Below are 25,587 nucleotides of genomic sequence, written 5' to 3' on the forward strand. Positions count from 1 at the left end.
TTCCCACTGCCACACTTGATAGGTCCTATTCTTTCACGTCTTATCCTCTTGCTCTTCACATACTTGTAAAATGACACTAGACACTAAAATACGACAGCACAGTACAGGCCCTTCCGCCCTTGATGTTATGCCAACCCATATATATTCCTTAAAAAAAGTACTAAACCCACACTACCCCGTAACCCTCTATTTTTCTTTCATCCATGTGCCTGTCCAAGAGGCTCTTAAATACCCCTAATGTTTTAACCTCCACCACCATCCCTGGCAAGTCATTCCAGGCACCCACAACCCTCTGTGTAAAAAAACTTACCCCTGATGTCTCCCCTAAACTTCCCTCCCTTAACTTTGTACATATGCACTCTGGTGTTTGCTGTTCGTGCCCTGGGAAACAGGTACTGGCTATCCACCCTATCTATGCCTCTCATAATCTTGTAGACCTCTATCAAGTCCCCTCTCTTCCTCCTAGGCTCCAAAGAGAAAAGTCCCAGCTCTGCTAACCTTGCCTCATAAGATTTGTTTTCCAATCCAGGCAACATCCTGGTAAATCTCCTCTGCACCCTCTCCATAGCTTCCACATCCTTCCTATAATGAGCTGACCACAACTGAACACAATACTCCAGGTGTGTTCTCACCAGAGATTTGTAGAGTTGCAACATGACCTCTCTACTCTTGAACTCAGTCCCCCTATTAATGAAGCCTAGCAACCCATAGGCCTTCTTAACTATCCTATCAACCCATGCAGCGACCTTGAGGGATGTATGGATTTGAATCCCAAGGGCCCTCTGTTCATCCACACTCTTAAGTAACCGACCATTAACCCTGTACTCAGCCTTCTGGTTTGTCCTTCCAAAATGCATCACCTCACACTTAACTGGATTGTACTCCATCTGCCGCTTTTCTGCCCAACTCTGCATCCTGTCTATATCCTCTTGTAATCTTCGACTACCTACAGCTCCATCCACAACTCCTCCAATCTTCATGTCATCCGCAAACTTACACACTCATCCTTCTGCTTCTTCATCCAGGTCATTTATAAAAATCACAAAGAGCAGGGGTCCCAGGACAGATCCTTGCGGCACTCCACTAGTCACTGACCTCCAGGCAGAATGCTTTCCTTCCACTACTACCCTCTGCTTTCTTCCTTTAAGCTAATTTTTTATCCAAACAGCCAAGGTTCCACTGATCCCATACCTCACGACTTTCTGGATGAGTCTCTCGTGGGGGACTTTGTCAAATGCCTTGCTAAAATCCATGTAGACCATATCTACTGCCGTACCCTCAAAAACTCAATTAGGCTCGTGAGGCACAACCTTCTTTTCACAAAGCCATGTTGACTATCCTTGAGTAGACTGTACTTCCCCAAGTGCTCATAGATCCTATTCTTAAGAATCCTTTCCAATAGTTTGCAGACCACCGACGTAAGACTCACCGGTCTATAGTTGCCAGGATTCTCCCCATTACCTTTTTTAAAACAAGGGAACTACATTTGCCATTCTCCAATCCTCCAGCACCTCCCCTGCAGCCAAAGAGGATTCAAAGATCATAGCTACTGCTCCAGCGATCTCTTCTCTCATTTCCCATAGCAACCTGGGGTATATCAAGTCCAGCTCTGGGGACTTATCAATCTTGATGTTTTTAAGAAGATCCAATATTACTTCTTCCTTAATCTCCACACTGTCCAGCATACAGGCCTGTTCTATCTCGACCTCACCCTGATCAAGATCCTTTTCACTTGCTTCAAAAGTATTCATTTAGGACCTCCCCAACCTCCTCCACCTCCAGGCACATTTTGCCTTCTTTGTCCTTTAGCGGCCCCACCTTCATTCTTGTCATCCTTCTGTTCTTCACACACACATAGAACGCCTTGGGGTTCTCCTTAATCCTACATGCCAAGGCCTTCTCATGCCCCCTTGAGCTCTCCTAAATCCTTTCTTAAGCTCCTTTCTGGCTACCCTATATTTCTCATGAGCCCCCCCTGCTTCCTGCTTCTTATATCTAACATATGCTTCCTTCTTCCTCTTAATGAGTTGCCTCACATGTTTTGTCAGCCACGGTTCCCTTTTCCTACCATTTTTTTTCTTGTCTCAGTGGGACAAACCTATCCTGAACCCAGCACAAGTGGCCCCTAAATTTCCTCACATTTCTTCCGTACTTTTCCCTGAGAACATCTGTTTCCAATTTAAGCTTCCAATTTCCTGCCTGATAGCCTCATAATTCCCCTTACTCCAATTAAATGCTTTTCTAACTTGTCTGTTCCTATCTCTCTCCAATGCTATTGTAAAGGAGATAGAATTATGATCACTACCTCCAAAATGCTCTCCCACTGGGAGATCTGACACTTGACTAGGTTCATTTCCCAATACCAAATCAAGTAAAGCCTCTCCTCTTGGAGGCTTATCTACATATTGTGTCAAGAAACCTTCCTGAACACACCTAACAAACTCCACCCCATCTAAACCCCTTGCCCTAGGGAGATGCCAATTGATATTTGGGAAATTAAAATCTCCCATCATGACAACCCTGTTATTATCACACCTTTCCAGGATCTGTTTCCCTATTTTCTCCTCAATATCCCTGTTACTATTGGGCAGCCTATAAAAAAAAACCCAGTAAAGTTATTAACCCCTTCCTGTCCTAACCTCCACCCACAGAGACTCCATAGGCAATCCCTCCATGGTGTCCACCTTTTCTGCAGCTGTGGCACTATCTCTGATCAACAGTGCCATGCCCCCAGATCTTTTACCTCCCTCCCTGTCCTTTCTGAAACATCTAAAACCCAACACTTGAAGTAACCATTCCTGTCCCTGAGCCATCCAAGTCTCTGTAATGGCCACCACATCATAGCTCCGTACCGACCCACGCTCCAAGCTCATCCGCTTTGTTCACAACACTCCTTGCATTAAAATAGACAAGTCTCAAACCTTTGGTCTGACCGTGTCCCTTCTCTATCACCTGCCTATCCTCCCTCTCACACTGTCTCCAAGCTTTCTCTATTTGTGAGCCAACCTCCTCTTCCCCAGTCTCTTCAATTCAGTTCCCACCCCACCAACAATTCTAGTTTAAACTCTCCCCAGTAGCCCTTGCAAACCTCCCTGCCAGGATATTGGTCCCCTTGGGATTCAAGTGCAACCCGTCCTTTTTGTACAGATCACACCTGCCCCAAAAGAGGTCCCAATGATCCAGAAATCTGGATCCCTGCCCCCTGCTCCAATCCCTCAGCCACACATTTATCCTCCACCTCATTCTATTCCGATTCTCACTGTCGCGTGGCACAGGCAGTAATCCCGAGATTATTACCTTTGCGGTCCTGCTTCTCAACTTCCTTCCTAACTCCCTGTAGTCTTTTTTTCAGGACCTCTTGCCTTTTCCTACCTATGTCATTGGTACCAATATGTACCATGACCTCTGGCTGTTCTCGCTCCCACTGCAGGATATCTTGGATGCGATCTGAAACATCCCCGACCCTGGTACCTGGGAGGCAAACTACCATCCAAGTTTCTTTCCTGCGTCCACAGAACCGCCTGGCTGACCTCCTAACTATAGAGTCCCCTATCACTACTGTCTTTCTCTTCCTTTCCCTACCCTTCTGAGCCACAGGTCCGGACTCTATGCCAGAGGCACAGTCACTGTCGCTTCCCCCAGGTAAGCTGTCACCCCCAACAGTACTCAAACAGGAGTATTTATAGTCAAGGGGTACAGCCACAGGGGTACTCTCTATTATCTGACTCCCCCATCCCCCTCCTGACTGTGACCCACTTATCTGTCTCCCATGGCCCAAATGTGACCACCTGCCTATAACTCCTTTCTATCACCTCCTCGCTCTCCCTGACCAAGCAAAGGTCATCGAGCTGCACCTCCAGTTTCCTAACTCGGTCCCTTAGGAGCTGCAGCTCGACACACCTAGTGCAGATATGGCCGACCAGGAGGCTGGGAGACTCCAGGACCCCCAACATCTGACACCGAGCACAAAAAACTGGCCTCACACACATACTTCCTCCTTTTCACAAATAACACCAACAGAGAATTAAGCTACAACGAGCTCAAAATGTATATTGAGATAAAAATATTCCAATTAGGAACATAATTTCTTGTACAATACATGGAGCACCATATATGACAGGTCGCCATGCAGGTTTAGTGGCATTTATGAAAAAGAAATTCCAAGTCTGTTTGCAAACCATTGTGTAATTCATCATCAACATCCCACAGCCAAAAACATCAGCCAACAAATTTTTTCAAGCATAATTCTTGTAGCATCTGCTAACAAAATTAAGCTCATCCATTAAATAGCAGAATATTTCACCAGTTATGTCAAGATAATGATGAAGAGTTTGAACACCTGCTTCTTCACTCTGAAGTGTGCTGGCTGTCAAAAGGCTGCTGCTTAAAATGTTTCTTTGATCTGTTTGACACAGTGGTTGAATTTTTGCTCAAAGTTGACAAGAGCTTGGGAAGCAAGACTGAATTTCTACTTGGAGATGTGGCACACCTAGCTGACCTGTATGACAAAATGAACATTCTAACACGAAACTGCAAGGTGAGAATATCAGTTTAATAGTGCAGTGTCCACTTTTAATCGGAAAACTGGAAACCTATAAGTGAAGCATTGGGAGAAGAATACTCTCACAGTTTCCCTTCATGGAAAGTATGGCACTCTCTTCAACAGATGCTGTTTTACAATTCACACCTACAGTTACTAAAGAAGGATTTTCAGAATCGATTCGAGGATTTGAGTGATCTGGAAATTCCGGACTAGGTAATTAACCCATTTCTTTGCAAGGTGGAAGAACAGGAAGAGAGCTTGCAAGAAGAAATCATCAAAATTCAGAATGAAGCAGCAAAAATGCTCTTCTAAAACGTCAGCTTTTGTGGTGTGTGGCCACACTATCATAAAAAGTTTCCTGGTCTTTGGAGAAGAACCCAACTGCTCTTCATTGCATTTCCATCCTCTGACTTTGTTGAAAGAGGCTTCAGTGCAGTGAACCACATACCCACAAAAAACCAGAAACCGCTAGAACTTTGTTACACAACTTGAACTAGGTATTTCAGCTCTTGCTAAAATCCATCAAGCTCAAGGATCACATTGATATCGAAGCTGCTGTACAGCACACAGGTACTGTGTAAGCTAGGTTTAAAGACAAATACAAATTTAAAGCAGAAACATTTTTCTCATGTTAGCACATGATAGACATGTTTTTACACTATGGGGCACTGGAAAGTATATAGTGCCTAAGAGGGGCATTGGCAAGAATGAAGGTGCTTTAGGGTTGGGCTAAAAAAAGGCTGGGAAACAGCACCCTAACTTGAGCGTTAACTCCCCACACTATCCCCAAAACCAGGGGTCCCCAACCTTTTTTGCACTGGTTTAATATTGACAATATTCTTGCGGACCAGCCGACTGGGGGGCGGGGGGGTGTTAAGCACGACTGGAGTATAGGTGATAAGTCGACTATAAGTCACTTATAAGTGACTAATACACTCAATTTCATTTCTAAAGGGGTTTATGTAACGAATTTAATATTAAACACACAGCACATATTTTCCAAGCATGAATGCAGTGATAAGTCAATTATAACAATGGTCCCAAACCTCCGGGCTGTGGACCGATACATTGCCATGAAGAATGCAGCGGTAGAGCAGTGGCCGGGACGCACCCAGCACATCTTTAAGAAAAAAGCCGAAATAAACAAGCTAATTGATTAGGTGCCGCCCGGCACGTAAATGTCAGCCCAGATCAGAGGCCACGCAATCGGCAATCGCCTCTGATCTGGGCCAACACTTACGTGCCGGGCGGCACCTAATCAATTAGCTTGTTTATTTCGGCTTTTTTCTTAAAGATGTGCTGGGCGTGTTCTGGCTACTGCTGCATTCTTTGCAGCCCGGAGGTTGGGGACCACTGAATTATAAGTCACTTATAAGTCAATAGCATCATAAGATTTTAAGTAACGTTTGGATATTAAACACACAGCACATATTTTCCTCGTATGAACATATAAAATCATTGCAACACACCAATATCGCTGAATCAGTGGGAACCCTGGGCTTGTTTTCCTGCAACAATACGGTCCCATCGAGGGGTGATGGGAGACAGCGATACTCGAAGGGGGTTCCTTATGTCCAGTCTATTCCACAATTTAGTTTTCGTTGCATTCATTGCAGAAAACTCCACTTCGCAGCGCTTTGATGTTGGAAATGGAAGCAATATTTTCAGTGCTTTCGTGGTTATCTTCAGGATATTCAGCCTTGACTTTGATCCAGAATGCCAGCAGAGATGTTATGTCAAACACACTTTTCAGCCCACCGTCATTTGCAAACTCGAGGAGTTGATCTTTTTCCCGCGCTGAAATGCAAGGTCCACCAGGAACATTCACAAATGGGTCACAGACCCATTCCTTTGCACGTCTTGAGTCACTAATGACCTTGCGTGCGTTAAAGTTCAACAGTGGGCGTGACAGGGAATGAGGAAAGGTGCAGCTACATCGTTTCATATCGCCAAATTATATCGTTTCCTCGCGGCCCGGTAGCACATGCTTTGCAGCCCGGTACCGGTCCGCGGCTCGGTGGTTGGGGACCACTGCCCAAAACCATCCTAATGAACCTAAAAAGCAACTATCTGAGCCACAAACCTGGCAGACATTATAGCCCAGCCCATCTTGATCTGATATCTCAGAGAACTCACTTGTCATCTGTTAATACACATGAATGTGCTGTACATCAGCAGTCCCCAACCACTGGGCCGCGGACCGGTACCAGGCCGCAAAGCATGCGCTACCAGGCTGTGAGGAAATGATATAATTTGGCGATATGAGTAAGCTGCACCTTTCCTCATTCCTTGTCACGCCCACTGTTGAACTTAAATGCATGCGAGGTCATTACCCACGCGTCATCCATGTCAGTGCGGGAAGAAGATCAACTCCTCGAGCTTGCAAATGACGGCGGGCTGAAAAGTATGTTTGACATAACATCTCTGCCGGCATTCTGGATCAAAGTCAAGGCTAAATATCCTGAGATAGCCATGAAATCACTGAAAAAGTTGCTTCCATTTCCAACATCATATCTCTGCGAAGCGGGCTTTTCTGCAATGAATGCAACGAAAACTAAATTGCGGAATAGATTGGACATAAGGAACCCCCTTCGAGTATCGCTGTCTCCCATCACCCCTCGATGGGACCATCTTGTTGCCGGAAACAAGCCCAGGGCTCCCACTGATTCAGTGATACTGGTGTGTTGCAATGATTTTATATGTTCATACGGGGAAAATATGTGCTGTGTGTTTAATATCCAAACATTACTTAAAATGTTATGATGCTATTGATTTATAAGTGACTTATAATTGACTTATCACTATATTCATGCGCTGTGTTGCATAAAACCTAAAATAACACTAACATATAGTAAAAGCAGGAATGATATGATAAATACACAGCCTATATAAAGTAGAAATAATGTATGTAGGGTGTAGTTTCACTGAACAGAATTGCCAAAAAAGATTTGTAGAAAAAATGGGCACGTACACGCATGCACATGTCACGCATGTGCACATAGGTGCCCGCACAAGGCTTCATGGTCATGGTAGTCTTTCCTGGGGTAAACACAACGTACTTGACTGCTACTCTTGTTCGTTGGCAACCCTACACCCCCGCCCCCAGTCGGCCAGTCCGCAAAAATATTGTCAATATTAAACCGGTCTGCAGTGCAAAAAAGGTTAGGGACCCCTGCTGTACAGGACACAGAGAGATTGCCTGCAGAGAAGACAGGCTATCCTTTATAAAAATAAACCACCTCCTCCACACTCCCAAACTCCTACAGTGAAAGGCGTAATATACATCCAGTTGCTGAAGAAATTATAAAGATATGAAATCATATGCCATACGGGTTTATTACAGTAAGACAAAGCAACCAAGGAAATCAGTGACATGACAGTTTACTTACTGCCTACACGTTTGAATTAAAATAGAATAACTAATCTTGAGGATCCAAACCAGTAACATTCAGAGTGAATTTCTGATAAAACAGTACACAGATAATCATTGCTATGAAATTAGCTAAATCTTGATGTGGAAGCAGGAATTAAAGTCTTTAAAATAAATACCTCTGGCAGTTCTTTTAGAGTTTCAGTTTTGTCCAAAGATCAAGTAGATTCCTTACAATAGTCAGGAAGTTAAGACTGCTGCAGGTGTTAAACTTTCCTTTTCCTTTGAAATAGACACTAGTGCAACTGAAATCATTTACATTTCAATAGCAAGGAACAAATTCTGATGCAATTAAAGTATATAATTGATGTAACAGTGATAAACTGGATGAACCAGATGGTTTTTAATCACCCGTGGAAATTTGAGTACCACTGGACACTTTGTATATTGTGCTATCTTTAAAAGCAAAGCAAAAATAAAATTCCAGTTTGCATTTTGAGGGAAGAAAGTGTAAATGACACCCACCCAACACCTCCAGCCAAATTTCAGAACTCTGTAAACACAAAGGATCTCTTTTTGTCAGGTGAACAGGGTGTCATTTTGAAGGCAGGTTAACGTTGAAGGAGCAGAGCACTCTCAATTCCTGGGGAGTAAATCACGCTACAAAATTTCTTGCTTCCGCAACTCCCCCGCCCTTTCTAAACTTGAATCCTAGCTCATGGTTACTACTTTCAAACCTGGAAGTTTGGTTGATCGACGAGTTTGGCAAAATGTTTGCAGATGTTTTGGCTCCAGTCGAGAAGCTATCATCAGCGCGCAGTCGAGGTTGTTGTCTCCTCAGAATGCTGGCTTACATACCCCTCCAGGGTCCGAATGGACATTGAAATCTAGCGACGTCTAATCAACGAATCGCCAGTAATCTCGGGATCTGGACAGCGAAGCAAGCACTTTCAACCGACCTCCCTCAAAGCTAGCCAATCAGAATCTTCTACTACTAAACAGCTCAGTGTTTTGAACCAGACAACCAGATCATGACATCTAATCAATATCCGTTCGGACCCCAGAGGAGTACACAAGCCAGCATTCTGAGGAGACAACACCCTCAACTGCGCACCGATGATGGCTTCTCCTTTGGAGCTGAAAAGTCTGCAAACATTTTGCCAAGCTTGGCGATCAACCATTAACTTAATGTCTCATGCATCTTATTTTACGAGAAATTATTTAAAACAGTCAATCCCTGTGAGCTGGATTCTTAGCATTAATAACTACAAGAGTGTTCAGAAGAGCATCTCTCAGTGAGAACCAATTTTGGATTTGGGTGACCTGACAAAATGGATGACATTTAATGCCAAACTACATTCCTTCTGATAGTAATTTCATTGGAGACAATGGGATATAGAAAGGATAGCTGAATTAATTATCACCAGTCTCAGAAACATTGCAGTATGTACACATTATGTACACACTTATACCCACTTTTTCAAATTCTTAATGAAAACCAGGCTGTTGAGGAACATTGTATAATTTAGGATTAACCAGTTTTAAGGATAGCTTGATCAGGAAGTTAATTTAAGAACATGAGCCAGAGCAGGACAATTATTCAATAAGATCCAATCACGCCACTTCCTCATTATTTTCCATGTTCCCTTTTTTACCCTGGCAGGTGATTATCAATCTCTGCCTTCAATATGTTCAATGATTTGCCTCCACAGCTCTGAGGTAGAGAATGCCACAGAGTCACAACCTAAAGAGAAGAAATTCCTCCTCAAACCAGTCTTAAATTGACAAGCCCTTTTCTGAATCTATGCTCCCACTCCAGCTCTAGATATCCCTCTTGAAATACCATCATAGCATCCAATTTCCCTCAGAATGTTATACATTTCAGTAAGAAATCTCCATGTACCTTGAAATAAACACCATTGTTTTAGTTTTAACTTCTTGCTCTACCTGCATCCCAGCCCTTTATGTTTCAAGTACAAGACCCACAGATCCCTTTGTAACAATATGTAATCTTGCTCTTTTTAAAATAATAATTCATAGAAACATAGAAATCTACAGCACATTACAGGCCCTTGGGCCCACAATGACATACTGACCATGTAACCTGCTCCAGAAACTGCCTAGAATTTCCCTACCGCATAGCCCTCTATTTTTCCTCAGCTCCATGTAACTATCTAAGAGGCTCTTAAAAGATCCTATTGTATCCGCCTCTACTACGATCACTGGCAGTGCATTCACATACTCTGTGTGAAAAACTTACCCCGACATCCCCTCTGTACTTACTTCCAAGCAGCTAAAAACCATGCCCCCTCATGTTAGCCATTTCAGCCCTGGGAAAAAGCCTCTGGCTATCCACACAATCAATGCCTCTCATCATCTTTTACACCTCTGTCAGGTCACCTCTCATCCACTGTCACTCCAAGGAGTAAAAGCCAAGTTCACTCAACCTATTCTCATAAGGTATGCTTCATCTTTATAAATCCCCTCTGCACTCTCTCTGTGGTATCCACAACCTTTCTGTAGTGAAGTGACCAAAAATGAACACAGTAGTCCAAGTGGGGTCTAACTAAGGTCTTATATAGCCTTAACATTACATCACAGCTCTTGAATTCAATCCCATGGTTGATGAAGACCATCACACTATATGCCTTCTTAACAAAACCGTCAACCCGAGCAGCAGCTTTGAGTGTCCTATGGATTTCACTGATCTTCCACACTGTCAACTGTCTTGCCATTAATATTATATTCTGTCTTCAAATTTGACCTAATGAAATGAACCACCTCACACTTATCTGGGTTGAACTCCATCTGCCACTTCTTAGCCCAGTTCTGCATCCCATCAATGTACTGCTGTAACCTCTGAAAACCCTCCAGACTATTCACAACACCCCAACTTTTGTGAAATCAGCAAACTTACTAACCCACCCTTCTACTTTTTCACCCAGGTCACTTATAAAAAAATCACAAAGGGGAGGGGTCCCCAGAACAGATCCCTGCAGAACACCACTGGTCACCATCCTCCATGCAGAATATGAACCATCTACAATCATCCTCTGCCTTCTGTGGGCAAGCCAATTCTGGATACACAAAGCAAGGTCTCCTTGGATCCCATGCCTCATTACTTTCTGAATGAGGTCTGCATGGGGAACCTCATCAAATGTCTTACTGAAATCCATATACACTATATCCAGTGCTCTACTTTCATCAATGTATTTTGTTACGTCCTCAAAGAATTCAATTAGGCTCATAAGGCACAACCTGCCCTTGACAAAGCCATGCTAATCAGATTATGTTTCTCCAAATGCTCATAAATCCTGTCTCTCAGGATCTTCTCCAACAATTTGCCCACCACTGAAGTAAGATTCACTCGTCTATAATTTCCTGGGTTATCTCTACTCCCTTTCTTGAACAAGGGAACAACATTTGCAGCCTTCCAGTCCTCTGGTACTTCTCCCATCCCTATTCAAATGTCTCCAGCCTGGACCCCACCACTTTGATTTGGCCGGTAAACGCCATGCCACAACTGTCCAGCACCTACAAGACTACAGTACACACCGCAAAAATGCCAGGCCATACAGACAGTTCAAAAGCTCAACTCCAAAGTGGACGTTACAAGCTATTGATTGGCAGCGACCATATCTGAGAAAAAGTGTGATTAACCAGCACCATCTTAAATAGCAATCAGGACTGGAAAGGAAGGGGGAAGTCACCAGGATAAGATGGTGGGGTGAGACAAAGGAGTACAAGCTGGAAGCTGATAGGTGAAGCCAGGTGAGTGGGAAACTAAATGGGTGGGGCAAAGTGGGAGGATGATAGGTGGAAAAGGTAAAGGGCTGAAGAAGAAATCTGAGAGGAGAGAAGAGGAGAATGGACCATGGGAGAAAAGGGAAGTGGGAGGGACACCAGAGGCAGGAATTAATCCATCCACAATATGTATATCCATGTCATTAATTACCCTGTAGTGTAGGTCTTTAGGTCCACAGGCGCTATGGCTATTGGCTCCTTTAGTTTAACTTGTAGTTTATTTTAAACAAATGGTAGTCTCTTGCTTATTATTATTTGTTTTTCGTCAAGTCCACCAGGAAAACTGAGCTAAATCATTTACATAGAATCCTTGCCATTTCTCTGAAATCTATCATTAATCCCCTAGCCTCATTCTGCAAGGACATTTACTTTAGCTATTCTATTTCTTCCTATATACAGTATCTACAGTTCTTTCTATCTGCTTTTATAGTCTGCTTGTTCAAGTTAAAACTCTATATTTTCTTTCTCTTTTTTTCCTTGGAGATTGTGGAACAGAATCAATGTAAAGTCTAACCACATCCATAACTGAACAGCTAACCAGAAAGCAACTTCCTGTGACATGTTTGACCAAAACTGCTACACCGCCTGCTCTCACAGTGCAGAGAAGCAATTTTCAAAGGATAATGAAATGGAATTCATCAAATGTTAACAGCCACTTAGAAATAAAAGAAATCGAGACGATCCTCCTGCTTTGCCTACCCTCATAAGTTTTACGAGAATCTCTCCCAGGGCCTTGGCAAGAAAGTACACAAAAAAGCCATGGGAAAAAAAACTTAAAGAGTAAACGGGGCTTGTTTACACATGTAGAAGTGAAAGAGATGGATAAATTTTAAATTGCTACCAAACAATCTCAGAAAAAAATAACTTCACAAGTTTGGTGTTTTATTCATTCAAGTAGAAATTGTTAAAAAAAACTAAAATTATATATTTTTAATTTCTCCTCTCCATCTTCCCTTCTCACCCCCCACCATCTTAAGTATTGTGATTTAATCACTATCCTATGTATCCATCTTACTAATATATATCTGATGCAAGAAGTACCCAAATGAAATTTCCAAGTGATGCAATTTCACCTAGAAATAATTGCAAATGCTCTTTATTCTGAACAGATAAATGTTAACCCTCCCACCCCCACACACAATGCTGAAACAAGTACAATCGAATTTCTAGGCCCCACACTTTACTATACCAGAAGTTATTCTATGAAATGTGGCAACCGTGCTGTGGAAAGTGCCAACCAGACAAAATGGAGCATGACAAACAGCAGATGACTGCTTCACACTGACTTCCACAGCCTAGTACTAACCAATACTGATTAAAGAGGTATTCAGTAAATGAACAAAGCCACTACTTTCTGCAACACTCGTGTTCTCTAGGATGCAAATTAACAAAACTCAATTAACCCATTGATAACCAGATGTCTTCTGGAACTTCACAGAAAGTGCAAGTCAAAGAAGAACATTTTCAACAATCATTTTAAATACTTGAAGGTGCGGGTAGATTTTCTGATGCAGTTATCTCAAGGCTCTTAAATACTGTGTTAGAGTAAGCTTTCCTCTCTTAACAATGTGACCATAAGGTCACTAAATAAAGAATAGGCGGTGAAAGAGAACAGAGCAGATGGCCAGTCATTACGCTTATGCTTGTGTAACACTGTTCCAGGCACAGCAGTGGTTCAACATATCAGCTGAGGAAGAGGTGTGATGCATGAACACAGGAGAAACTATATGAATAAGCATGTAGTGGTCAGGCTTTGCAAATGCTGAGAGTTCAACAGATGCTGAACTCTGTATTTTAACGGTGAAGTAAAATGCAGTGCCTCTCACCTATCCTTACACATCTGCTAGTTACAGAAGCTGCTACTGACGATATTAGCATGTGAAATCTGCAGATGGAACAGGTGAAAGAATGCATCTGCTTTTGTTTTGCTATAGGATGTTTTTATTTAATTATGTTCTTGAAATGCGACTTACTCATAGGCTCTTTTCAAAATAGCTGCATTCAAATTTTATTATCTGCAGAGTACAACCTATTTTAGCCTGGGATCCATAAAACAATCATGAAAGCCACCTTTTTATGATGCACAAATTTCATTAGAACTAAATAAATGAAGTAACAATCCACAAAGGAAAATTTTGACAAACCATTAAGTATCTGCTTCTCTCTCACTGAAATTATTATTCCTATCAGTGCAGATAAAATTTCATAACAGCATCCATTATGAAACTTTATCTAGTTACTAGTTTAGACATTGTTGTTTAATTTTATAAATCAACAGGTTAGAACTTCCAACCAAATCTCCTTAACTAATGCCAAACACAGCACAAACAGTTCATTAAAAGATGTACACTCAAAGTCCACTGAATTAGATACACCTACTCACTAATGCAAATATCTAATCAGCCAATCATGTGGTAGCAACTCAATGCATAACAGCATGCAGACATAGTCAAAAGGTTTAGTTGTTCAGACCAAAAATCAGTACGGGGGAAGAAATGTGATCTAAGTGACTTTGTCCGTGGAATGATTGTTGGTGCCAGATGCATTGGCTTGAGTCTCTCAGAAACTGCTGATCTCCTGGGGTTTTCAGGCACAACATTCTCAGGAATTCATAGAGAATGGTGCGAGAAGCATTAAAACATCCAGTGAGTGGCAGTTCTGTGGGCAAAAACACTTTGTTAATGAGAGAGGTCAGAGGAGAATGGCCAGACTGGTTCAAGCTGACAGGAAGGTGACAAAAACTCAAAAATCACATGTTACAACAGCAGTGTGCAGAAGAGATCTCTGAACGCATGTCGAACCTTGAAGTAGATGAGCTACAGCAGCAGAAGACCACACTGGGTTCCACTCCTGTACCTAATTAAATGTCCTTTGAATGTATATATATTCTCTACCTTTCTCTCCCCCAAGAAGTATTTTAACATTTCTGGAAGTACTCTTGAATCCTATCCACATCCCAACTCACACCATAATGTCCACTCTGTGAATACTGCCTCTTCATGTACACTCATAAATTCCACCACAGATTTGCTTGGCTCCACAGTTGTAGATTTTCCACAAAATTCTTGCACAGGCAAGCTTTGCATGCATTGACCAACTCTTCAAGTTTTCTTCTATAGAGACCTTTAAATGGTTGTTTGCTTTTCTCAGTCAATGGCCTGAGCCAAGAATTCCTCTACAGATGGGCTATCTTCTCAGAGTCCATCATTATCAGTAGCAGTGCATCAGTGCCTAAACTGCTGTTACCACAATGGGAAATATCACCTATATCCACCATGTTTAACACTGTAGCTATACTCCCTTTTCCAAATAATGGGCCAGTGTCCACTGTTTTCTCATTCTCTACAGTCACTTTGTTAGTGTTGTAATGATGAGTCTTATCTGGTATTCCTGTCACCTATAAAACTAACTGGCCCAGTTCTCTTCCTGGACAGGGTCATTTCACCCCACAAATGTATCAAGGATCCTAATGTGGCCACTTTTTGAAACAGTCCCAAATTATGGTCAAGAGCACAGATATACAACTCTGCCTACCAGCACAATAGGGAACTGATCATGTACCTCCACCAGCAAACTATCTCTCTAAGCTTGTCCTGTACAGGTGCTTCATCTCAGTTTACACAAGAAAATGAACATACTAATGTCTCCACTTGTAGAAACTTCGAGGGATCTGCATATCCATGCAAATATGCCCCATCCTTTGGCAATTACAACTTCAGGTAGCTTTGAATGGGCACTCAGATGCTGTGTGGCTTCCAGGACAGCACAAAGCAAGGGCTTTGTTACCCATGTGATTTGAAGCCTTTCATAGCCAACAGATTTCCCAAAGGCACTTACCAACTTTCAGCCAAGACAACCATACCTTTATTGACATTTTTATGGGGTTTCATCTATCTCCATCTGAGGGTTGCATTCAAGCAAAAACATTTGATGATTAGCAATATCCTCTCCAGACTCTGAACATTCCCTTAAATGTTAGGTGCAGAATATTGCGCAGTTCCTAGAATTTTCATTTGCTAGCCCACACCCCAAACTACCTGCTCATTCAAAAAGTTCTGCCAGTTGCAATTTTTTAAGCATCTCTTCCACACAGTTCCTAAAGTCCTGGAAAACACATACCAAATCTCTAACTCACATAAATCTCTGGAAGATTTAACTATGAAAATACACCACTGAAAACTCGTACAGTCTCCTTGAAAGAGAATTTGTCCATGCAATGTCATACATATAAACTCACGAGCACTGTATTACATAGGTATTAAAACCATAAAGCCCAAATACAACAAGTGCTTTGCTGTTCTTTTACAGTTGACCATATAGCTTTGTCCTCTTTTGGCATCTCAAATCAGATGTTATCAAGAACAACTTCAGTCACTTTTGCTACAGAGGAACTGGCTGTAACCACTCTTACAGTTCTTCAGCATGTCAGCCGTATTTGCCACTTTTCTTCACTACCTATCTATCGAGAGAATCCTGCCCTTTTCTTCCCACCTGTTTGCAACTTCCTCAGTAGCAATATCAGAATCAGGCATAATATTACTGCCTTAAATGAATGAGAAACTTGTTGGTTTGGAAAAACAGTACAGTGCAAAATTACTCTACAAAATAAAAGTAAATATACTAAAATTACTATACATTACAAAGCAAACAGATAGTGCATAAATCTGATTGTGGACTGTCATAAGCTTTTCTCTATTGCTGTTTATCAAGACAAATAATAAAGTGCATCTGACCAAACATTCTTTATTAATGATGAGCAAGACTAATACTTGTGGTCAAAATGACAGATAACAAAAGTTTCAGTGTTCTGCGTCTCGAGGTGTTGTTCATTTTGTACAAACGTCACTTTCTGTTCATAAGCTTTTTGCTAAACAACATTTCTTGTATGGATTAATTTGGATTTCAACTTGGAGCAAAACTGGTAGAAAAACATCCAAACAACAGGAATTCTGCAGATGCTGGAAATTCAAGCAACACACATCAAAGTTGCTGGGTAACGCAGCAGGCCAGGCAGCATCTCTAGGAAGAGATGCAGTTGACGTTTCAGGCCGAGACCCTTTGTCAGGACTAACTGAAGGAAGAGTGAGTAAGGCATTTGAAAGTTGGAGGGGGAGGGGGAGATCCAAAATGATAGGAGAAGACAGGAGGGGGAGGGATGGAGCCAAGAGCTGGACAGGTGATTGGCAAAAGAGGATACGAGAGGATCATGGGACAGGAGGTCCGGGAAGAAAGACAAGGGGAGGGAGGGACCCAGAGGATGGGCAAGGGGTATATTCAGAGGGACAGAGGGAGAAAAAGGAGAGTGAGAGAAAGAATGTGTGCATAAAAATAAGTAACAGATGGGGTACGAGGGGGAGGTGGGGCCTAGCGGAAGTTAGAGAAGTCGATGTTCATGCCATCAGGCTGGAGGCTACCCAGACGGCATCCACCTCAGTCCACTCTGTGCTTGCCCTTGAAACAACAGTATCTGTGAATCCTAAGCTTTCTTGATATTGGTAAACGTTTAGTAGATGTATTTTGAAGGAAGTATTACATTTATCGTTCATCACCATTTAGCTATTGTCACGCCACAAGTTTGCTCTAGTCCACAGCATACCTATAGAAGTGTGAATTACCTTGTTTAACACTGATTGTCAGAATAATTGATAATATTAGTGTTTTCAGGCATGCAACAATTCTGTATTGAATTTAATACGTGTTTTACTTACCTTTCTGCAGTTTCACAAGTTTTTCCTCATTTAAAAACCCTGAAAAAAAGCTTCCAGCTCAGGTGATTTTTGAGGCGTTTAACTCCCTGCCTAGCTTAGTATGCAATGCACTGCATGGGCAGCAGATTCAGAATACGGTACACAGATGTATAAGTTACAGATATCTACACCATCTCTAATGTTTCAACCAGAACTCTACATACTAAAGTTGTGATCTAACGGGTGCTGTATATAGTTCTAGCATAGTTTCCCTTTTCCCATATTTGACACATAGGTTAATAGAGAAAAGCAATCTGTGGGCCTTAATAAGCAGTTTATTTCCCTGAAACTTCTTTCCACTGAATTCAAATTGCTACTTTTCTGCAGTCTCAAGCTTTCTTCCTCACTATCAACTGCACAGTAAAATTTTGTATGATCTGCAATTTTTTTTAACATGCCTAATTATGTTTGAATCCAATGTATTAACATGTTTTACAAAAAATATTTAGCCTTTGGAACCTGAACACTAACAGAACCTTAGCCATCAAAATAACCAATCAAATTTGTTTAGTGACACAAAGCTATTTTTAACCAATGTGCAACTCTCCCATAAATACCATGCACTTTAACTTTTTTTGACTACTTTAAAATGTGGGACTTAAAAGTCCTTGCTCAAAATCCAGGCAGAATCTATCAAATGAACTGCCCTGATTCTTCATGTTACTTCCTCAAAAAAATTAATCAAGTTAGTCAGAAACAAACTATGTTTTATAACCATATAAACTCAGAGCACTACAGCACAGAAACAGGAAATTTAGCCCAACTGGTCCATGCAAAATTATTATTCTGCCTAGTACCATCGATCTGCACCTGAATCAGAGCTGTCCATACCCCTCCCACCCATATACTTATCTAAACTTCTCTTAAATGTTGAAATTGAACCCCCATCTATCACTTCCAATGGCGGCTCATTCCACCCTCTGAGTGAAGAAATTCCCTCCCATGTTCTCCTTAAACATTACACCTTTCACCCTTAACCCATAACCCCTAGATGTCATCTCACCCAATCTCAGTGGAGAAAGCCCACTTCCATTTACTCTATCGATACCCCTCATAATTTTGTAAACCTCTATCAAACCTCCCCTCATTCTTCTACACTCTAGGGAATGAAGTCGTATCCTGTTCAACTTTTCCCTTTAATTCAGGTCCTCCAGTCCTGGCAGCATCCTTGTAAATTTTCTTTGTACTGTTTCAATCTTATTCATATCTGTCTGACGACCTAGGACCTAAATTGCACACAATACTCCAAATTAGGCTTCACCAATGACTTGTACAAGTTCAACATAACATCACAAGTTCTGTACTCAGTACTTTGCCTGGTGAAGGCCAATGTGCCAAAAGCTTTGGTAGAGTTCCTTGCCATTTAGAGCACCCCCAATCCTGGTGTCATCATCGCAAATTTGCCTATCCAATTTACCATATTATCATAGAGATCATTGCTACAGATTGCAAACAACAGTCCCCGTGGCACACTACTAGTCACAAGCCTCCAATAAGAGAGGCAGCCATCTACATCTGCTCTCTGGCTTCTCCACAAAGCCAATGTCTAATCCAATTTACTACCTCATTCTGAATGGCAAGTGACTGAAACTTCTTCACGAACCTCTTATGCAGTACCTTGTCAAAGGCCTTGCTAAAGTCCATGTAGACTACATTCACTGCCTTTCATTCATCAACTTTCCTGGTAACCTTCTTAACTCTACACGATTGGTTAGACATGATCTACCATGCAAATAGCCATATTGACTCTCCTCAAATCAGTCTGTCAGTGCAAACACTTATATATCTCATCCCTTAAAATACCTGCTAATAACTTACAACTACTCCTCAGCAATTTTCTTCAGTACTGCCGAAGGGTTTCGGCCCGAAACATCGACAATGCTCTTTTCCATAGATGCTGCCTGGCCTGCTGAGCTCCTCCAGTATTTTGTGTGTGTGTGTTGCTTGGATTTCCAGCATCTGCAGGTTTTCTCTTGTTTGTGATTGCTGTACCAATACTGATGTCAGGTTCACCAGTTTAAGCACTCAATGGCGACTTTATTAGGCACACCTATACACCTGCTATTAATGCAAATATCTAATAGGCAATCATGTGGCAGCAACTCAATGCATATAGGCATGTAGACATGGTCAAGAGGTTCAGACCTGAGAATGGAGAAGAAATGTGATCCAAGTGGCTTTGACTGTGGAATAATTGTTGGTGCCAGACGAAGTGGCTTGAGTTTCTTAGAAACTGCTGATCTCCTGGCTGATCTCACGTACAACAGTCTCTAAAGTTTACATAGAATGGTGCAAAAAAAAATCAAATGCATCCAGTGAGCAGCAATTCTGTGAGCAAAAACACCTTGTTAATGAGAGAGGTCAGAGGAGAATGGCCAGACTGGTTCAAGCTGACAGGAAGACAACAGTAACTCAAATAACCATGTGCTACAACAGGGTGTGCAGAAGTGCATCTCTGAACATGCACATCAACTGGAAGTGGACAGGCTGCAGCAGCAGAAGACCACGAAAATACACTCAGTGTGTACTTTATTAGGTACAGGAGGTACCTGATTATTTCCCAACTTATTTTTAGAGCCTTTCTTAAACAACTAAATAACAATAGGTATCTTCCAATCCTCTGGCACCTTACCAGTGGCTGAAGATGTTTTAAATATCTCTGCTTGAGCCTCTGCAATTTCTGCACGAATTATGCTGATTTTCCTTCATTAAGTTACACGTTTTCAAAATGGAGGTTTGCAGGAAATCACAGAACTGATTCTGATAACCTTTGACCACCAGTTAATAATTAAGTATACCATTCCTTTTAGTTTATGCAGTGGCATAATATTAGATGTCATGCAATAGTTTGGGACCGCAGCTGAAGACAGGCACAAATTGAGGATATTAGTTAAAGCCTCAGCAATTTTATTTCGACTGTCCTGGATAAACTTCATCTCAGCCCAGTGACTTCTCCATTTTCAAAAATACTAAATCCCTTAATACTTTGCCCATGAGTGTTTATTTTATCCACTGTTTCAGTTTGCAATGGACTCCTTCACATCTTATTCTATCCTGTTATTGGTAAGATCTTCCAAACTAAAGTACACCATAAAGCAATTATACCTATAAATTCTATTCAGCAGAAATTCCTTCTGGAAATTGAGATTCTTCGATACCAAGCATATGATCATTTTAAACCACTGTTTACATAATTCTCACAAACAAATTTATCACAGAAAATATATTCCTAGTCAAATAACTTGCATGTGCCATGTGTAAATGCAAAATATAAAAATTAAGGCTTGTTAACTGCACACAAAATACCTATAATTCACAAAGCAAATGTGAATATAAGCATACCCAATCATGGGACAATTTACAATGACCAATTAACTACCAACTGGTACATCTTTGGACTGTGGGAGGAAACTGGAGCATCTGAAGGAAACCAACGTGGTCATGGGGGAGAACAGAGAAATTGAACCCGGGTCGCCTGCACAGTAAAGTGTTGTACTCACTGTGCGACTGGACCAATCCATGGGCTAATTTATGAAAATTAGCCACAGGTTTCATCAATAACATGTCATCACTGGTCACAAGGTTAGGTGGCAATTCATAACACTCACCTCCCTGTGCATATTTCATCGGGAAGGGGTGGCAAAATGGCTGGAAGTATATGCAACCAAAAAAAGGCAGGAATTTCATTTGAGTATCTTACAGTTCAAACGAAGTAATTGAGTCTCTGAAAAGTTAACACTGAGTGAGTTTCTTACTCATTAAAAGTATGTCCATTCATCCAACTAATCTATCTCACTCTTGTACACCTTGTCATCATCTGAGATTCTGCCGATAACAGTTGTGCCTTTGGCGAGTTTACCATGGCGTTTGAAATATGCCTAGCCACACAGTCTTGAGTGTAAAGAGAGTCGAGCAGCAGGCCAAGCACACATTCTTCAGGTACGGTAGTGCTGACTGTCATTGCGGAGATGTTATTTCCGATCCGTACTGACTGTGGTCTCCTGATGAGGAAGTCAAAAATCCAACTGCAGAGGGAAGTACAGAAGCCCAGGTTTTGGAGCTTGTTGATTGGAGCTGAGGGTACGGTTGTATTGAATGCTAAACTGCAGTTAAACAACAGACTGACGTAGATATTACTGTTGTCCAGGTGATTCAAGGCCGAATGAACAGCCACTGAGATTGCATCTGCTGTAGACCTATTGTGGTGATAGGCCAATTGCAGCAGGTCCAGATCCTTGCTTAGGCAAGAGTTGATTCTAGCCATGACCAACCTGTCAAATCACTTCATAACAGTAGGTACGCATGCCACTGGCAATAGCCATTGAGGCAGCTCACCCTGCTCCTCTTGGGCACTGGTATGATTGGCACCCTTTTAAAACATGTGGGAACCTCTGACTGTGGCTTTGAGAGTTTGAAGATGCCCTAGAACACTCCCCTCACTAGGTTGGCACAGGTTTTCAGAGCCCAACAAGGTGCATCATTAGGGCCTGTCATCTCCTGAGGGTTCACGCTCTTGAAAGATGTTCTAACATCGGCCTCTGAGACAGAGATCTCAAGATCACCCAATGCTACAGGGATTCACATAGATGTAGCTTTATTCTCCTGCCTTTCAGTGTGCATAAAAGGCATTGAGCTCATCTGGGAGTGAACCATCACTGCCATTCAAGATGACATGTTTTGCATTGTAGGAAGCAATGGCCTGCAAACCCTGCCAGGACTGACGTGCATTCGATTCCATCACTAACCTCAATCAAAATTCTTTTTCACTCTTAAAATATAGTCTTCTGCAGGTCGTACCTGAACTTCCTTGTACAATTCTGGATTACCAGTTTTGAAGGCCACAGATCTAGCCCTCAGCAGACTACAAATCTCCTGGTTCATCCATGGCTTTTGATTTGGATATATCCGATCCGTTCTCATTCTCATCCACACAAGTTTTGATGAAGTCAGTGACAAGTGTGGCATAATTATACAGGGTCCAAGATGAATCACTGAAAATGGTCCAGTCCACTGACTTAAAGCAGTCCTGTAAGTGCTCCTCCACCTCTTTTAGCCATACCTTCTTGATCCTCACCACCGGTGCTGTGGTCTTTAGTCTCTGCCTATACAATGGGAGTAGAAGTACAGCTAGGCAATCGAACTTTCCAAAGTGTGGATGTGGGATGGCAGAGTAAGTGTTCTTGATGGTGGTATAACCGTGGTCAAGTATGTTGGCTCCTCTGGTTCCAAAGATGATAATTGTTGGTAGTTGTTCAGAGACTTCTTCAAGCTGGCCTGGTTGAAATCCCACAGCATCAAGGTGTACTGTTTCATACCTGCTGATTATGGAGCTTAGCTCCTCCAGTGCCACCCTGAGGCAAAATGTACAACCCTATCTGGATGATGGCGGATAGAAAGGATGACATTTGACCGCTAGATGTTCCAGGTTGGGTGAGCAGGGAAGGACTTCCCTTCACATAGAACCACAGATTTGTTATTGAGTAATGCAGCACCAAAATGGGTCCTTCATCCCACCAAGTCCATGCAGCTATCAACTGTCTACAAGGGTGCCAAGGCGCAACTCAAGTAGCAGCAGTACTCAATGGATATGATTAAATATTCCTACTTCAGCCTGAAACAGTTAAAAAGCACAACTGCTTCCAAGGTCAGTACAGTCAAAGATGTCTTAATGTATTTAAACAAACTGATGGAAACGACATCAATTGAGGCCAGAAGCACCCACCTAGGATACCACAGAAGAAGTGTGGGTGCAGAGCGGGGTTACAAGTGTGTTTAAGGAAATGGGGTTTTAAACTCCCTGTACCAACCATCTTGCTGACAAACCTGCAGTCTCTGGTGAATAAAAATCAATGATCTCAGAGCTAGGGTGCTGAATCAGAGGGACATTAGGACCACATGTGTCCTTTGTTTCACAGAATCCTAGTTAACCCCTTCCGTACCGGATGCAGCGATTCAAATCGACGGGTTTACTATACACCATCAGGATCGATCTGTAGAGTCTCTCAAAAGCAGAGGTATAGAAGTATGCCTCTTGATCAACCCTTCCTGGTGGACAAATGTATCAATGCTGTCTCAATTCTGCTCACCAGACCTGGAATATCTAGCAGTTAAGTGCCATTCTTTTTACCTACCATGGGAGTTCTCCGGGGTCATTTTGGTAGCAGTATACATTCCAGCTCAGGCCAATCAGGCTTTAGATTATCTGAGCAATGGGATCAACATGCACAAAACAGCATACCCTAATGCCTTCACCATCATTTTGGGAGATTTCAACCAAGCCAGTCTGAAAAAAAAATCATTAAGCAATTACCATCAACAGATCACTTGCAATACTAGAGGAAACAAAACACTGGACGATTGCTACACCACCATCAAGAATGCCTACCGTGCTATTCCATGGCCTCACTTCGGGAAGTTTGATCACCTAGCTGTACTTCTATTCCCTGAGTATAGGCAGAGACTGAAGACTGTAGCACTAGCAGTGAGGACCAAGAAGGTTTGGACAAGGGAAGCACAGGAACGCCTACAGGACTGCTTTGAATCGGTGGACTGGACTGTATTCAGGGATTAATCTTCAAACCTGAATGAGTATGCTGCAATTGTTACCAACTTCATTAAAACCTGTGTGGATGAGTGTGTGCCTACAAAGACTTACTGTACATTCCCAAACCAAAAGCCATGGATGAACCAGGAGGTATGTCATCTGCTGAAAGCTAGATCTGTGGCATTCAGGTCTGGCGACCCAGGCCCGTACCAGAAAGCCAGGTATAATTTGCGGAGGGCTATTTCAATGGCGAACAGACAATTTCGAACAAGGTTGGAGGCAACATCGGATGCACGGCAACTCTAGCAGGGTTTGCAAGACATTACTTCCTCCAAAACGAAACCAAATAGCATGAATGGTAGCGATGCTTCACTACCAGATGAACTCAACGGTTTCTATGCAAACACGAGGAAATCTGCAGATGCTGGAATTTCAAGCAACACGCATAAAAGTTGCTGGTGCATGCAGCAGGCCAGGCAGCATCTCTAGGAAGAGGTACTGTCGACGTTTCGGGCCGAGACCCTTCGTCAGGACTAACTGAAAGAAGAGCTAGTAAGAGATTTGAAAGTGGGACGGGGTGGGGGAGATCCGAAATGATAGGAGAAGACAGGAGGGGGAGGGATGGAGCCAAGAGCTGGACAGGTGATTGGCAAAAGGGATATGAGGGGATCATGGGACAGGAGGTTTCTATGCCCGTTTTGAAAGGGAGAACACAACTACAGCTGTCAAGATCCCTGCTGCACCTGATGACCCTGTGATCTCTGTCTCAGAGGGCGATATTATAATTGTTGCCTTTTTGAAGCAAATGGGAACTTCTGCCCATAGCAGTGAGAGGTTGAAATTATACCATTATCTAAGAAGAATAACGTGAGCTGCCTTAATGACTATCACCCGGTAGCACTCACATCTACAGTGATGAAATGCTTTGAGAGGTTCATCATGACTAGACTGAACTCCCATCTCAGCAAGGACCTGAACCCATTGCAATTTGCCTATCGCTACAATAGGTCAATGGCAGATGCAACCTCAATGGCTCTCCACATGGCTTTAGACCACCTGGACAACACAAACACCTATGTCAGGATGCTGTTCATCCATTATAGCTCAGCATTTAATACCATCATTCCCGATTGAGAAGCTGCAGAACCTGGGCCTCTGTACCTCCCTCTGCAATTGGATCCTCGACTTCCTAACCGAAAGACCACAATCTGTGTGGATTGGTGATAACACATCCTCCCCACTGACAATCATCACTGGCACACCTAAGGGGTATGTGCTTAGCCCACTGCTCTTCCCTCTCTATCCTCATGACTGTGTGGCTAGGCATAGCTCAAATACCATCTATATATTTGCTGATGATACAACCATTGTTGGTAGAATCTCAGATGGTGACGACAGGGCATACAGGAGTGAGATATGTCAACTAGTGGAGTAGTGCCGCAGCAACAAACTGGTACTCAACGTCAGTAAGATGAAAGATCTGATTGTGGACTTCAGGAAGGGTAAGGCGAAGGAACACATACCAATCCTCAGAGGGATCAGAAGTGGAGAGAGTGAGCAGTTTCAAGTTCCTGGGTGT

General features: G+C 42.4%; 1 protein-coding gene across 6 annotated transcripts in view; it reads right to left on the reverse strand.

Moving 5' to 3' along the window:
- The window catches only part of LOC140205222 (uncharacterized), a 103,560-nt gene that overhangs the window by 57,101 nt on the left and 20,872 nt on the right, over positions 1-25,587 (reverse strand). Inside the window, exon 3 of one of the 6 annotated variants that reach the window (XM_072272627.1) lies at positions 23,596-23,747. The exons of the other annotated variants lie outside the window; for them this stretch is intronic. The gene's annotated coding sequence lies outside the window, so the exon portion shown is untranslated. The remainder of the gene's footprint in view (positions 1-23,595; positions 23,748-25,587) is intronic. 6 annotated transcript variants of the gene reach the window in all.

Source organism: Mobula birostris, chromosome 11, assembly GCF_030028105.1.
Source record: "Mobula birostris isolate sMobBir1 chromosome 11, sMobBir1.hap1, whole genome shotgun sequence".
Lineage (NCBI taxonomy): Eukaryota > Metazoa > Chordata > Chondrichthyes > Myliobatiformes > Myliobatidae > Mobula > Mobula birostris.